This window comes from Lemur catta, chromosome 9 (assembly GCF_020740605.2).
Source record: "Lemur catta isolate mLemCat1 chromosome 9, mLemCat1.pri, whole genome shotgun sequence".
Taxonomy (NCBI): domain Eukaryota; kingdom Metazoa; phylum Chordata; class Mammalia; order Primates; family Lemuridae; genus Lemur; species Lemur catta.
This window is the reverse complement of record NC_059136.1, coordinates 1,021,173-1,036,140: the sequence shown is the minus strand read 5'-3', so window position 1 is coordinate 1,036,140 and position 14,968 is coordinate 1,021,173. Positions and strand designations below refer to the sequence as shown.

The following is a 14,968-nucleotide window of genomic DNA, read 5'->3' as shown; positions in this document are numbered from 1 at the left end:
CAGATGGGCCCTAGACGCAATCACATGTATCCTTATAAAAAAGAGGCAAAGGGATTTTGAGATAAACACACACCACCACCTTGATTTTGGACTTCTCGACTCCAGAACCATGAGAGAATAAATTTCTTTGTTTTTAAGCCACCTAGTTTATATTAATTTGTTACAGAAGCTCTAAGAAATTAACCTATCTGCCTTTCTATGTTAAATATTCTTGTGGGTATGGAGTGATATCTCATTACAGTCTTACAATTTTCACGGTCATTAAGACTAATGTTGCTGAGCACATCTGCATATGCTTATTAGCCATTTGGGTGTCCTCTTCTGGTAAGTGCCTGTTTAAGTTCTGTGCGTTTTCCTGTTGGATTGTTTGCCTTTGCTTATTATGTCTTCTTCCACTTTGTGGCTTGTCTTTTCCATTTTTAATTGTGTCATAGACCAAAATTCATCTTAATTTAAATTTTGTTAATAATTTTCCTTTATAGTTAGTGCCATTTGCATGTTATTTAATAACTCTTTTCTACTCCAAGGTCATAGAGATGTTCTATATTTTATTTCTAAACTTTATTATTTTACCTTTCACATTCAGATCTGTAATCCATCTGGAGTTGATTTTTTGGTATGGAATCAGGCAGGGATTAAGATGCATGTTTTTCTGCATGTATTTATTTGTGTGTGGGTATGCGCGTGTGTGTGCATACACACACACACACACCCCCAATTCACCCAAAACCATGCACTGAAAAGATCCTCCTTTTGCTAGGACACTGCAGTCTCGCCTTTGACCATACATCGGGTGCCATGGGTGCCTGGGTCTCAATCCTGTTCTGCTGGTCTGTCTACCCAGTTTTAAATTACTATAGTTTTGGGATATCTTACACCAGCTTCGGTTCAGATATCTGGTACCTGTTTTGTTCTTCCTCATGCTTTTGTTGGCTATTTTTTGGCTCTTTATATTTCCATATGTTTTAGATACAGTTTGTCAATTTCTACTTTAAAAAAAATAGGATTTTGATTGGAATTGTGTCAGATCTCCAGATGTGCATACACTGTAGATTCCCTCAATTTATTTAAGTCTTCTTTAGGTTTCCAATGATCTTTTACAGTGTTCAGTGAAGAGGGCTTCCCTATCTTTTTTTAGGCATTCCTAGGAATTTGTTTAAAATCTATAAATAGCATCTTATCTTAAAATCTCATTTTCTATTTGCTTGTTGCCAGCCTTCAGGGTGGCCCCCGACCTCCCGGAGCCTGCTCTACTCAGGCCATGTGCAGTCCCCCACGCAGCAGTGTTGGTCTGGGAGCCCTACAGAGCACAACAGAAGTGACGGTTTGTCACTCTCAGGCCTAGGTCAGAGGAGCCACTGTGGCTTCTGCTTTGCTTTCTCTCTTGGTAACTGGCTCTGGGAAAGCTGGCTGCCACGTCGGAAAGGAAAGTATGTATGGAGAGTAGCCGAGGTCTCTGCCAACAGAGATACGAGAGACCTTGGAAGCAGACCTTCTACCTCTGGTCAAAGCTGTGGACGACTGTGGCCCTGGATGACATCTGGACGGCAACCCCAGGGAAGACCCTGAGCCAAAACCACGCAGCTAAGCCACTCCTATATTCCCAAAAGAAACTGTGAGATAGTGTTTGTTGGTTTAAGCCACTAAATTCTGGTGACTCCTTACACAGCAACTGACAACTAGTAGTTACTATATATATGTCTCTCTGCTTCTGTTCTGGCCCTTCTATAGTCTATTTTCAACACAGCAGCCAGTGATCCTGTTAAAATTTAAACCAAGCATGCTGCTTGCTTACTCAATATCCTCTAATGGTTTCCTAACTCACGAAGAGTAAAAGCCAAGCTCCTTACCATGACTTGAAGGCTCTTCATCATCTGGTCCCCGTTACTGGACTTACTCCTCCACTCTGACGTCCTACATGCTGCCCGTTGTGTCAGGTATGTTCCTGTCTCGATGCCGTTGTACCTGCTCTTCCTTCTACTCTCCACAAATCCTTATGACTAGGCTCCCCACCTCCTGCAGGTCCTTACTCAAATGTCACCTTTTCAGGGAAGCCTTCTCTTATCACCCTATTTAAAATTGCCCACAGCATCCTTTATAACCCTTTCTAGTTGCATATTTCTTTAATGCCATTACCCTATCTTAATTTACTATTAAATTGTACCTATTTTGTCTGCCTTTCCTTTACTAAAATGTTACCTCCACAACGGCAGGGATTTTGTCCATTTTGTTCACTGATGCTTAAAATAATGCTTAGCAAATGACAGGCGTACAATATTTGTTCGGTACATGCATGGAATGGCCCTGCCATCTTACCTTCACACCACCACTGGGAGCCCAGTATTCATCCGAAGGCAAGAAACCATAAAGGCTCCTTTTAAAGAAAGTGAATTTGCTGTTTAAGAGACCCAGGTCTGGCAGCAGGGTCCACTACATATGGCTGTACCGTTTGTGCACTAAACAAAGACACCTGGCCTCATGTTCCAAGCCTTTGGGCATCTTTTTCAATTCAGTCCACTCAGAAATAGGTTCATTTAGCAACTTGCCCAATTTAGCATACCAAATAGTAATTTTATGAGTAAAATTAAATTGCAGTCAATTTCATAGTCTCAAACTGACCTAGGTTCCATATTGCATATCTTAAAGAACCAGACACGGTTTTTACCAGCACAAGGCCACCCAATATCTTTTTTTTGCAAAAAGAGGGGAAATCCATTTGAATTTTCCCATTGGCTTCCACATTCATGGACATTCATTTACTTTTCTTCTCAAGGTTCATAAAAGGCCTCCTTGCCCCACAGAAAATAACCACTTGTTAGGAGCTCTCCGAGTACGCCACACTGCCCCTGACAGGATACCACTTTTTTGATTAAAAGTGTGAGGGAATTGTTTCTAAAATCCTCCTCTCAAAAGTTTATGAAATGATGTATCAATTATTCTGGATGCCTGCCAACAGAATTTACTAAGTGCTTATGCTCAGTATTTATAACTGTGGGAGAGGGATGAAAGTATGTGGTTTATCAGGGGAGAGAGTTCTGCATGTCTGGAATATAAGACGGTGAGAAATGATCTTAAAAACAGAGTGAGGCCACATCATGGAAGCTATCAATGCTAAGAAGTCTGAATTTAAACCTGTAGGCAATGGGAAATCCCATTATTCTAGAATGAAGCAGTAAACAAACGCTATTCATTAAATACTTTACTACCATTTTCATATACCTTACGTTGTTCTGAAGAGAATGCAAGGTGACTTTAGAAATGCATGCTGTACAGTAATATCAAAAGCAAGCAGAAATGGTCAATCCAAGGTAAAATGGTAGAAAAAATAAGAAGTCAGAAATACTGTCAATAAATAAAATCCATGCCTATTAAGGCCTCCATGCTAATTAGAAGCCATTCATTTAACTCTATTCTTCCTAGCAGCCTGACTCTACAGACCATGGACTGAAACATGTGACATGGCCTTACAAAGCCCAGAAACTTCATCTTACTCATCTGCACAATGCAACATAAAAGAAGCTAAACTACTTTCACAAATCTAGGTAAAACTCTGTCACAGGAGTGGGTACAGGAACAAGAAGCCCATGCTACCCTGGTAAGGGAAAGGGTAGGAAAAGACAGAGGGGAAAGCGTAGAAGAGCTTTATGTATGGTGTTCACACACTCTTACACGTACTTGATATCCCAGTGAAGTTACTTAGCTTCTTAGCACTTTCCCCTAACCCCCTTGATAGAAGAGTAATATAGAACACACAGAATCATCTCTGAGAGAGAAAAGGAAATTTGGGACCAATTTACTATCACATGATTTCCCCTAAAACCCTCTATAGTTATAAAAGCTTCTCCCTTTCCCATTGTGTGTCCTTTCTGCCTGAACTTATTTTAGAAACCAAAGTTTCATTAGTATGTTCCAAAGACTTCTTTCACCTTGAATTTTCTTTATTTCTGACACTAATTAAAAAAGAGAGAGGAGAGAAGAGTGTTGAAGTACTGTATACAAAATAGCAGCACCAAATTAAACTTGGCTTTACAGCCAAATGACTGTAACTGGAGAGTTAATCTCATGTGACAGACCTTAAAATTTCACTGAAGTGAGGCTTGTTATCATTAAACAAGGAGATTTTAATATTTCCTCTCCAGAGCTACGGAATGGTTAGGAACTAGACAACCTCTGGAGACTCACCCAGTACTACAAGTCCACTGACCAATACAGAAAGGAAGAAAATGGAGCACACTGAAACCTTTGAGTTTTTCACCAGTTTTCAATGCAGCTACATCTCTCTCTCCTTCATTTCTGCCACCCACCCTTTGACTACTTCCATGAGAATATCCACATTCAATGTGTACTCTTCACGTTTCAAATGTCTTCTCATTCACTGATTCTAAAGACAGTCCACTTTGGTTTTCCTCCAGCCAACACATTTGTGATATGAAAGAGAAAGTAATTTCAACTTAGTGCAAATACACCATTCCAGACAACTCTCCTTCTACTCCATGCCTCACTAGACAGTTAACAAAATCCTATGAATCTTTATATGCTCATCATTTTGCTCAATACAATGTTTTATATTTTAGTTACCCCATCTGTACAAACCATGCATTCTTCTAAAGCAGGAGGAAAAAACATCCAACTAAGAGTCTCACTCCTACATCCATGAAGGAAAAAGGGGAGGAAGCAGAAAAAAAGACACTCCCCCCAAAATGGATTCTTAAGGTGGTAACTTTTTAGTAAGAGAAAAAGAATTTTTTAAATAGGGATTTATATTATCAAGGCACTTTAAAAAATAAAATTGGTCCTTGTGGTCTAGTGGATAGGAAAAAATAAATAAAATTGGCAAGTTTAAAAGACTTCTGACTGCATTAGGAAACAAGAATTCCTTTACTTTGAAGTGCACATGCTCTCTGATTAAAGCTATTTTTTAAAATATTAACTTTAAAAATTATTAATTATAATTTAAATTATTTCTAGGAGTAATTTTCTACAATAATATCAAACATCATATTCCCCAAACATACTTTGTATGCTTGTTTGGTCAAAATATTAATTTCAAAAGGCTGAAATCAACTGCAAAATAAACGGCAATCTAAATTATAATCTTTTGCTTCACAATAATAAATTTAGTAATGCAGATTTCAATGCTTAGAATAATTCTGAAAAAAGATGCAATAGTCATTAGTGCCATTATAGTTATAAGTGTTACTGCACAAAAATATTTTATAAATAAAAAGCTACCACCCACTCCACCCTCAGTATCCTACCCACCAGAAAAAAACAGACCCTAAAAAAAGTCTCACCATGCTGACTTAAGTGTATCTTCAAGAATTTAAAAAAAAAAAAAAAATTAAGTTACTATGCCCAATTCCATAGGGTGACAGGCTTGAATCTACTCACACAGTTGAGGTTGACGAGCAAACAGCTGTCCTGTGTCTTGAGACAGACATTAGCTTCCTGCCTTCCCTATCCTCATAAGCAGCTACTTAAAGTTTGAGTTTTATGCAAGAAAACATTTTAAAGCCTTCAGTGTTTTACTGCAGCAGACTTCAGATTCATTCCTGTAACACATTTAACATGAAACAGAGTTGAGACAATTAAAATTTATTATGTACCATATTTTAATCATCTAAAATTTTAAGGCGTGCTTTCACTATTACAGCTACATACAAAGGGTTGTTGAGGTAAAATTAAGAAATAAAAACATCCATTTGGTATTTGACACTAATGTAACATGTAACAACATGTATGTAACTTCAACCTATAGACTTTCAACATCTGGCCACAGGCTGGATAAGGATTACTTTTTATAATCATCTGTCCCCAAAGTAAGCAAAAGCAAGTATTTTTCTGTTTTTCTAAAGTCTGGCTGATTTATTTAGAACAAACCACCACCAAGGAAAGGGCACTTGTACAAACAGTCAGCGGAGCGGTCATTGTCCCCAGCGTATCCGAGCTACAGCTCCTGAAGGGAGAGTGAGACTCTCAGTCCTGTCACGACAGCAGATGCAGCCCCGTTTCTGGCATTTTCCATGGTTTAAAACATATTTCCTGACACACTCAAATGTCTATAGTTAGCATTATTACTACAGGTTAATCAAGTGTTAGAAGGCTTGTTTACAAAATAAAACTGCATTCCCACAGAAAATACTTTATCCTACTCGAACTTTCAAAACAAAAAACCAGAAGGTTTGTAAATTAGGAACTACAAAAACAAGATAAAAATCCTTATTTCTCCATGCCATTAACAAATATGTATTCACAGACAGTCACAATGATGACCTGCACTGCAGAAATAAACCATAAAATTTTTCTAAAATTAGCCAGGAGTTGTGGCGTGCACTCCAGCTACTCCAGAGGCTGGAGGGTCACTTGAGACCAGGATTTTAATTTAAAAGGTTAAATTTTTAAAAAGTTATATTTTTAGATAAAAATGAAGTATCATTCAAAAATTTGACACACATTACTCTTACTGAACAGACTTACTGTTCATATCCTTATCCAATCTAAGTTTTAAATCATAATCTAACGCCATTATTATGGACACACTTTAGTGCAGCACAGCATCTGGAAGCCACACAGAGGCAGATTTTAGGCTTAGGTGCTTCAATGGTTTTCTTTTTCACGTGCATTTTCCCCTATAATGATAAGTAAATTTCAATCAAAATATGTACACTTCAGTCAAAATGTCCCAGAATACTAAGATAACTACTTTTCCCCTATATATATGTACACTGGCCTAATATATATATTGGCCTCAATTTCTATAGTAAATTTTAGAAAAAGCCTTAAAATTTCATGAACATAATAAATGCACTATTTATATTAGCAACATGATTTTAAAACACCATGAGAAATAGCATCCAAACATTCTAATTTCATGGAGTAATTTTAGAAGTATTATTTAATGCTGAAATATTGCATATTTGCTATGCTGTAAGAGACAATTTTTTTTTTTTTTTTTTTGTAGAGACAGGCTCTCTCTCCATTGCCCAGGCTAGAGTACAATGGTATAATTATAGCTCACTGTACCCTCAACCTCCTGGGCTCAAGCAATTCTGTAGTCTCCTGAGTAGCTGGGACTATAGGTGTGTGCCACCTTGCCAAGCTAATTTTTTTTTTTTAATTTTTTGTAGAGACCACACCTGGCTGACTTAATGTTTTAGGGTTTATTCAAAATAACTCAGATGGACCAGGTGCAGTGACTGACACCTGTAATCCCAGCACTCAGGAGGCTGAGGCAGGAGGATCACTTGAGGCCAAGAGTTCAAGACCAGCCTTGGCAGTACAGTGAGACTCCATCTCTACAAAAAATTTTTAAAAATTAGCTAGGAGTGGGAGCGTGCACTCCAGCTACTCCAGAGACTGAAGCTCACTTGAGACCAGGAGTTCAAAGCTCCAGTGAGCTAGGACTGCACCACTGCATTCCAGCCTGCACAGCAGAGTGAAACCCTGTCCCTAAAAAAGAACAAAACAACTCAAATGTTTCTTTATAATCCACTTATACTGTACATATACAATGAAAGATTTAAGGCTCGGTACAGTGGCTCACACCTATAATTCTAGCACTTAGGAAGGTTGAGGTGTGAAGATCACTTGAGGCCAGGCGTTAAAGACCAGCAAGGGCAATAGCGAGACCCTGTCTCTACAAAACAGAAAAATTAGCTGGGCATGGTGGCGCATGCCTGTAGTCCCAGCTACTTGAGAGGCTGAGACGGGAGGATCGCTTGAGCCTAGGAGTTTGAGGTTGCAGTGAGCTATGATGACGCCACTGCATGCTAGCCCAGGCAACAGAGGGAGAAAAAGATTTAAAAAATAATTCAAAATCTCTTAAGAGTTGTAACTTGATAAAATACCCTTCACACAGTTACAATATTTTTCCAAGAGTCTAACTTTGCTTTAGAAGAACTTATTAACATTTTCAGATTTTTACCACAATACAACAGCTAAACACAAAATGTACCAATCTTGGGTTGTAAAAACATAAGCATGTTTCCTGCATAATAATAATTAACATTTAATGAGTATTTATGATGCAAGAGACACCATCCTGAGAGTTCTACATGCACGCTGAAGCCTCGCTCCACCCTAAAAGGCAGGTTCTATTATTATTAATACCGACTCTACACATTATAAAACCGAGGTTTGGAGATATTAGGAACCTGTTCAACATCACTGAGTTAGTAAGTGGCAGAGCTTGGACTTGAAGCCAGGATCTATCTGTCTCCAAAGTCTGGTGCTCTCAAGCATCAAGCTAGATTACAGGCAAACAGTGATCCACTGTACTGATAGATCAAACTGTATCTGGAATTATTAACAGTATCCAGATTTAGGTACCCTATGTTAAGTTTGACGTTGATGACTAAGTATTATCAGGAAAACAACAGGGTGATTATAAATTCAGGAAAGCCATTCCTTGTAAGAAATGACTATATGAAATTGGAGCAACTAACCTAGAGAAATGACACAAAGGAACACATTTTGAAGGGCTGTTAGAGAAAGAGAGAAGCAGGCTTATCTCATGTAGTCCAAAGCACAGAACTTGAAACAAATTTCAATTCAATACAAAACACTTTCTACAGCTAAGGAATCCAACAGCCGTGCCAGGTGCCCTTCCACAGTACTGAGCTTGTACAATTAAATGTCTAAATCTAACTAAATGCCTGAATTATCACCATCTTAGTAATAACTGATTCAGACAAAATTATCAGAGAATGAATGTTAAAATTCTTTGTCAATTTAAGTTTGAAGGGGACTGGTATATATTGAGTCTCAAAGTGTCTCCCTACAAATTACTTACTAAAAAAGGAAAAATAATAACAAGTAGAGAAACCTGGCCAATATCATATTAATCAAAAGATCAAAGTTAATATCACTGATTAGGGAACAAGTGGACATGTGTCTCCTGATGTGACGTCCTGAGAAGCACAGACCACAACTGTGACGTTTCTGCCAATACTGCATTTCCTAAATTTAATCCAGAGGATGCATCAGACAAAGCCAAATTGAGAGAGATTTTACAGATAAATGGTCTATCACTCTCTTCAAAAATAATCAATGTCATTAAACACACACATACACAAAAAGCTGAGGAAATGTTCTGATTAAAGGAGAATAAAAGGATATGACAATTAAATGCAGGGAATGATTCTAGGTTGGATCCTGGGCAGGAAAAAAAAATTATTAAAGAATATTATTGGAAAAACTAGTGAAATCTGAATGTGGACTGTATATTAATCATATAGTTCCTTAATTTGATAACTGTAATATAGTTATATAATATTCTTACTCTTAAGAAACTATTAATATATAGTGAAGTATTATATGGTAAAGGGATATGATATATGTAACTTATTCTTAAACAGTTCATTTAAAAAAATGATGGAATGACTAAGCAAATGGGACAAAATGTTAAAAATGGGTTAATAATGCCACTGTCTGTAGAAATTATTTGTATTATTGTAACTTTCTATAAATTTAAATTATTTCAAAATACAAATGACAAAGAAATATTTGAACCTGATGTTACAAGGATGCCAAATACCTAAGAAAACCCGATTTCCTACCTCATCCCCACACACTCAAACTCCAGTCCAACGGCAGTCTGAATTGATTTATGGTGATCTACTCAATGAGTTATAATAAAGAGTGCTCTGGTTTAAAACATAAAATATGAGTGCCAAATAACACGTATCAGTCCACTGATGACAAGGTGTGACTCATGGATCTAAGTAGTTGAATGTCTGTCTCCTCCTAACCTTGTTATTCTATCGTAACCTTCCCAAAATTACAAGCAGTTAAAATAAGAGGCAGAGACAGAGAGAGAGACAAACTTCTCCAAGAGAGCACTGCTATTCTTCAACTGGGAATGCAGCAGCGAGTGTGTCTCCTGCCTAAAAACTCCAAAGTAAGTTAATTTCTGGTTATGCCAGGTAGCAAAACAGAACCAAAGCAAGAGCTAACGCATGATCAATAACATATATGGGAAACATCAAAACAAACCTCCTACTCTAAATAAACATAACTTCAATGCCAATAAAAAGCTGACCAAGTACACTACACATTCACTACAGAGCAAGAAAAAAAAGACCAAATAGAAGAATGTTAATCACTGAGAGACTAACACACAAATGAATAGTACACAAATATTTCAGTGGCATACAAAAATAAAGAGCAAGAGAAAAGAAAAGGGAAGAAAAAAGAAAAGGAGAAAATGAAGAAATATGAAAGAAAACATGTTAGAAAAGAGAAAATCCTGAGGGCTACACATTACCATAATCACCACACCCTTCCTCCCTTCCTTCCTTCCTTCCTGACAGGGTCTCACTCTTTCACCCACTAGAGTGCAAGTGGTGTCATCACAGCTCACTGCAACCTCAAACTCCTGGGCTCCAGCAATCCTCCTGCCTCAGCCTCCCAAGTAGCTGGGACTACAGGCATTGTGCCACCATACCAGCTGATTTTTCTATTTTTCACAGAGATAGGGTCTTGCTCTTGGCTCAGGCTGGTCTCGAACTGGCCTCAAGCAATCCTCTTGCCTAGACCTCCCAAAGTGCTAGGATTACAGGTGTGAGCCACTGCACCGGCCCATCATACTATTTTTCAAGTTTTCCCTCTTCTCTAATGGTTAAACAGATTTCTCCTCCACATTTTAGCTTATCTTCCATTGTCTTCCACCACTCCTACTCTAAGAGTCCATCTTTGTAAGACTGCAAGAGCTGTAAAAGCATAGCTCTGGCTGCATCTTATGCCACATTCCACTTGTTTTTACTTATCAAGAAGCCCCCAAATCGAGAGGTCCCTTAGTCTCTCTACTAAGAAATTCTCACAAATAATGCACACTGGAAAGGAGTGGACCGACTGACACATCACCTAGTTTCCTGTTTATCAGAGAAGGAAGCAGGAACTGGAGAGGTAATGAAGGAGAAAATCTGACCTGGGAAGCATGGGAAGAATTTTAGCTTCTCATACTCATCTGGATGTATTCTGCATCAGGTATCAGCAACCTACGGCACAATATTTACTGGTACTGAGCTCTGTTGCTGAGCTGTGCTCTTCATTCAGGAAGGCTCTATATCAGATTAATCTTTGTAACCACCAGAGCACCAAATACCACCTTGTTTAAAAGAAGGCATTTTAAGAGGTTCTTGTATTATAGAATGCCCAACTGCAAAATGAGCAAACTATTTTATCTCAATTGCAATGTCTGTCTTCTTTCTCTCCCATTTTCTCAGGCAGTGGGTTGTTAAATCCTCCACCCCTGCAAGATACCTCTATTAGCTCTCCGTGTTTCCCCATCTCAATTTAAACTCTAATTCTCTGAATGCTGCATGTAAATGATGCTATTCTAAAAGGATCATAATAACCCACACTGTATATGAAACTTTAACAAACTCAAACCTAAAATTTAAGTCAATTTAAACCTGAAATCCCTAATTAAGAAATATAGGATGTGTATATGGACACACGTACGCATACAAACACTATATACTTGCGAGGGCAAGGAGCAAGTTTTCAGGTATCCCTTGTCTTCTAAATTAACTCTTACATCTACACTGCCAAGGAGATTATAACATATACATATAAGTCAGCAAATATGGCTCACTTCACAGGCTTTAATTAAGTCATTAGTCATAGCAACATGGTCATGCAGGGGAATTTTTAACAAACCCCTAATATATGACATTACAAATCATAAACCTTGGTCTGTAGCTTCTCCTTTATTTCCTTTCATTCAAATTGCACTAATTCCCAAACCTGAAGAGAAAGGAGGTGGTATAGAAAGAAATACAAAAGGCTCCTAACAATAAAACTGAGTATAAGATAGAAACACTAGGGAACAAGGGACAGGAAGTGTTGCAACATGGTCAAGGTTAACTAACCCATTCAAAATCCAGCATATTCTTAAGAGTTTAAAATATGAAATACCATTTTAGAAGTGGTTTAAAGGAAAAAGTAGTAGATTTGAGGGCAGGGGATAAAGAATAAAAGAAAGTAATAGCTGGCAATTCAATTGTTTCCCTGAGATAAATATTAATCTTTTGGTTTAATATACTTTTCTATCTTCCCTACCAAAACTAAGAAATGAAATATTACATTTAAAATAGAGCAAAGTTCTCACTCCTTTGTCTTTACATACATGTCCACACAAAGACTTGCACTGAAATATTCACAGTGATCTTACTTTTAACAGCCAAGAACTGGAAACAACCCAAATATCCATCAGATGGCGAATGAACACAGGAGCTGTGGTAAGTCCACAACAGAATGCTACTCAGCAGTACAAAGGAATAACTACTGAGAAACCCAATGTGAGTGTATCTCCAAATTATTATGCTACTTACAAGAAAAAAGATACAAAAGACTACATAACATACGATTCCATTTATATGAAATGTTACAAAAATGCAACTTATAACACAGCAGATCCAGGGACCACAGGATTGACTCCAGAGAGATCCACGGAAACCTTCTCAGGAGATGGAAACGTGCTACTAGCATGACTGTGTGGGGTCGGTTACACAACTATGCATGTCACAAATAAAACTGCACACTTAAAATCAGTGAATTTTATGTAAATTTACCTCAATAAGGCTTATTTTAAAAGACAAAACAGGACAAGGGAGTGGAAATAGTCATTTTGATTTAGACTGTTATTTAGTTAAATCTATAGTAGATAAAGGATAAGTATTAAAAGTTTCAATTACACCAAGAGGAGCGACATACTGATGAGCACAAGTTTCTGCAAGTATTCATTTTTTATTAATTTTTTTATATCTAAAAATAACGTTCTAAATAATTACACTCATTTAGCTATAAGCAGAGAAACAAACTTTTTCCTTTAACTTTACCTCTATATCCACTTCTTACATCATTTCAGTATCTTGAAATTTCTGACTTGATACCTTGAACAAAATCAACTTGGATTGCTTTTAAACACGTTATTATTTTATAATAAGCATAAAGCATGAATTAGACACTAAACATGTTCATAATCAATTTTTAAAGTAGGGAGTGTAAAGCTTATAATTCTACTAAACATTTGCAAGTCCTAGGTTTTAGGGTGTAACTGCCATTAAGTAATTTATTGCATTCAACAAAAGACACCTCTCATAGCTTATTCCTTCAATAAGGAATCACTTCTAAATGTTTTCCAATTCAAGTTCCTAATTTTAAAATAAAGTCCTTCTTTTGAAAAGTTTAGTAGCCAAAATTTAAATATAAAACCTAAAGATTAAGTTATAGTAAATTGGGTTATTTGAGACCAAGAGACTTCGTTAGAGAACTGAAAATAATTAAAAAGTATTTTGAGGAAAACATATAATTTATAACATTTTTACTTGTTTACCACAAAATTAAAATGCTCAAAATAATGGCTATTTTTAAAAGAGCAGTCTTCCAATTTAAACAATTTTTCTAAAGTCTATCAGTATTATGGTTCTAACAATGTTGCCAAGATAAAATACTCCAGGGTAAACATCTTCAATGAACCCATTCCCTCACCACCAACTGTGCACAGCCTTGAGGGGTACAAAACGTAATGTGGGGGTCTCCTCTCCCTTAACTCCTACCATTTAAAACTTTAAATAAATTAAAATGTTACTACCCATCTAATAAAAAATGTTAACATAGAATAATTGATATGTTTTAAATACCATGTTGTTTATCATATTCTTTTTAATGAGAATACACAATTTAAAAAAAAAAAAAAGCTTACCACCACCACCAAACCAATTTCTTTCTATAAGTTCTCTTTGATCATTCAATTCTGGTTCAAAGTTACTTGGCAGATAAATACTATCTGTTGCAAATGGGATAGGCACATGTGGAGAAAACTAAATACAAAAACATCACAACTGCTCAGAAACACGTGTTAATACACGTGTCTCTCTTTCTTCTTCTTCTTTTTTTTTTTTTTTCCACCCCAACCTCCTTCAGAGGCAAAGAAGTCATTTTTCCTAGCCAAAGTTAAGAAGCCATGTAATTCGGCCTATTACATTTTGATAATACTCAATCTTAGGAGCCATATGTCTTGCACAGCATTGTATTTCTAGTATCTGGCACACCAGCCTAGAACAGGTTCTAGGCATTCTAGTGTTTATGTAATAGATGAACACTTGACTTGCATTTATCCACATCACAAAAAGAAACCCTGAACTCCTATGTATCAACTACAGGAAACCCAATTACCCATGCAAAAATCAAATTACCAAAGTCTTTTCCATCTTTAATTTTTAGGAGCAATCAGAGAGTGCTTTAACAGTGTAGAACATCCTAATCTGGTCTAAATTAGCTCCTTTCCTCTTTCCAGGCCATTAAAAGTCAGCAGTAGATTAATCTATGATAATCTAAAAATAGTATTCCAGATGACACGTCCTTGTTTGTTAAGACTTTCTAATTACTATATTCTCTTTAAGAATTTAATGGCACCCATAGGTCACTTAAGACAAACTGATGGACAAAACTGTTCAGAAGTGCAATCTAGTAGTCTCCTTTTTCATATCATTAAAACATCCTACATGTGTATTTTCACTACTTCTAAATTCTGAAAAAGCACAAGGAATTTGACTAATTTTCAGTCTCCCTTAATTAAAAAAAGTGGAAGTCTATTAGCTCTAAAACCACTTAGAAGTCAATCCCAACTGAATGTGAATCGATCTGGTTTCAACATTGCGTACAGATCACCTTGATAACATAACTTTCTATGTTAGTGATACCTCACCTATAAAAATTATTTGACAAGTTTACATCAGTCATTCCAAGATCAAGATTTTTCTCTTCTATGTGTAGTTATAAAAGCCACAAAATAAACTGTTAGGTACCATATTCCTGAAGCCATTTAGCATCCAATTTTCCACTTCATCAACAACGGTCCCTGTAATAGCAACTTATTTATTGGCTTTAACTCTGCTGGATGAAGCCCAGCTTTCCCCAACACTGGCCTCGACACATCGCTAGGAAGCTAAAGTACCGAAGA

The 14,968-nt window shown here is 36.8% G+C and overlaps 1 protein-coding gene across 8 annotated transcripts in view; it reads right to left on the bottom strand.

Moving 5' to 3' along the window:
- ZFAND6 (zinc finger AN1-type containing 6) overlaps window positions 1-14,968 on the bottom strand; it is a 69,110-nt gene that overhangs the window by 27,271 nt on the left and 26,871 nt on the right. For 4 of the 8 annotated variants that reach the window (XM_045561507.1, XM_045561511.1, XM_045561512.1 and 1 more), the window contains exon 2: window positions 5,392-5,552. The exons of the other annotated variants lie outside the window; for them this stretch is intronic. The gene's annotated coding sequence lies outside the window, so the exon portion shown is untranslated. The remainder of the gene's footprint in view (window positions 1-5,391; window positions 5,553-14,968) is intronic. 8 annotated transcript variants of the gene reach the window in all.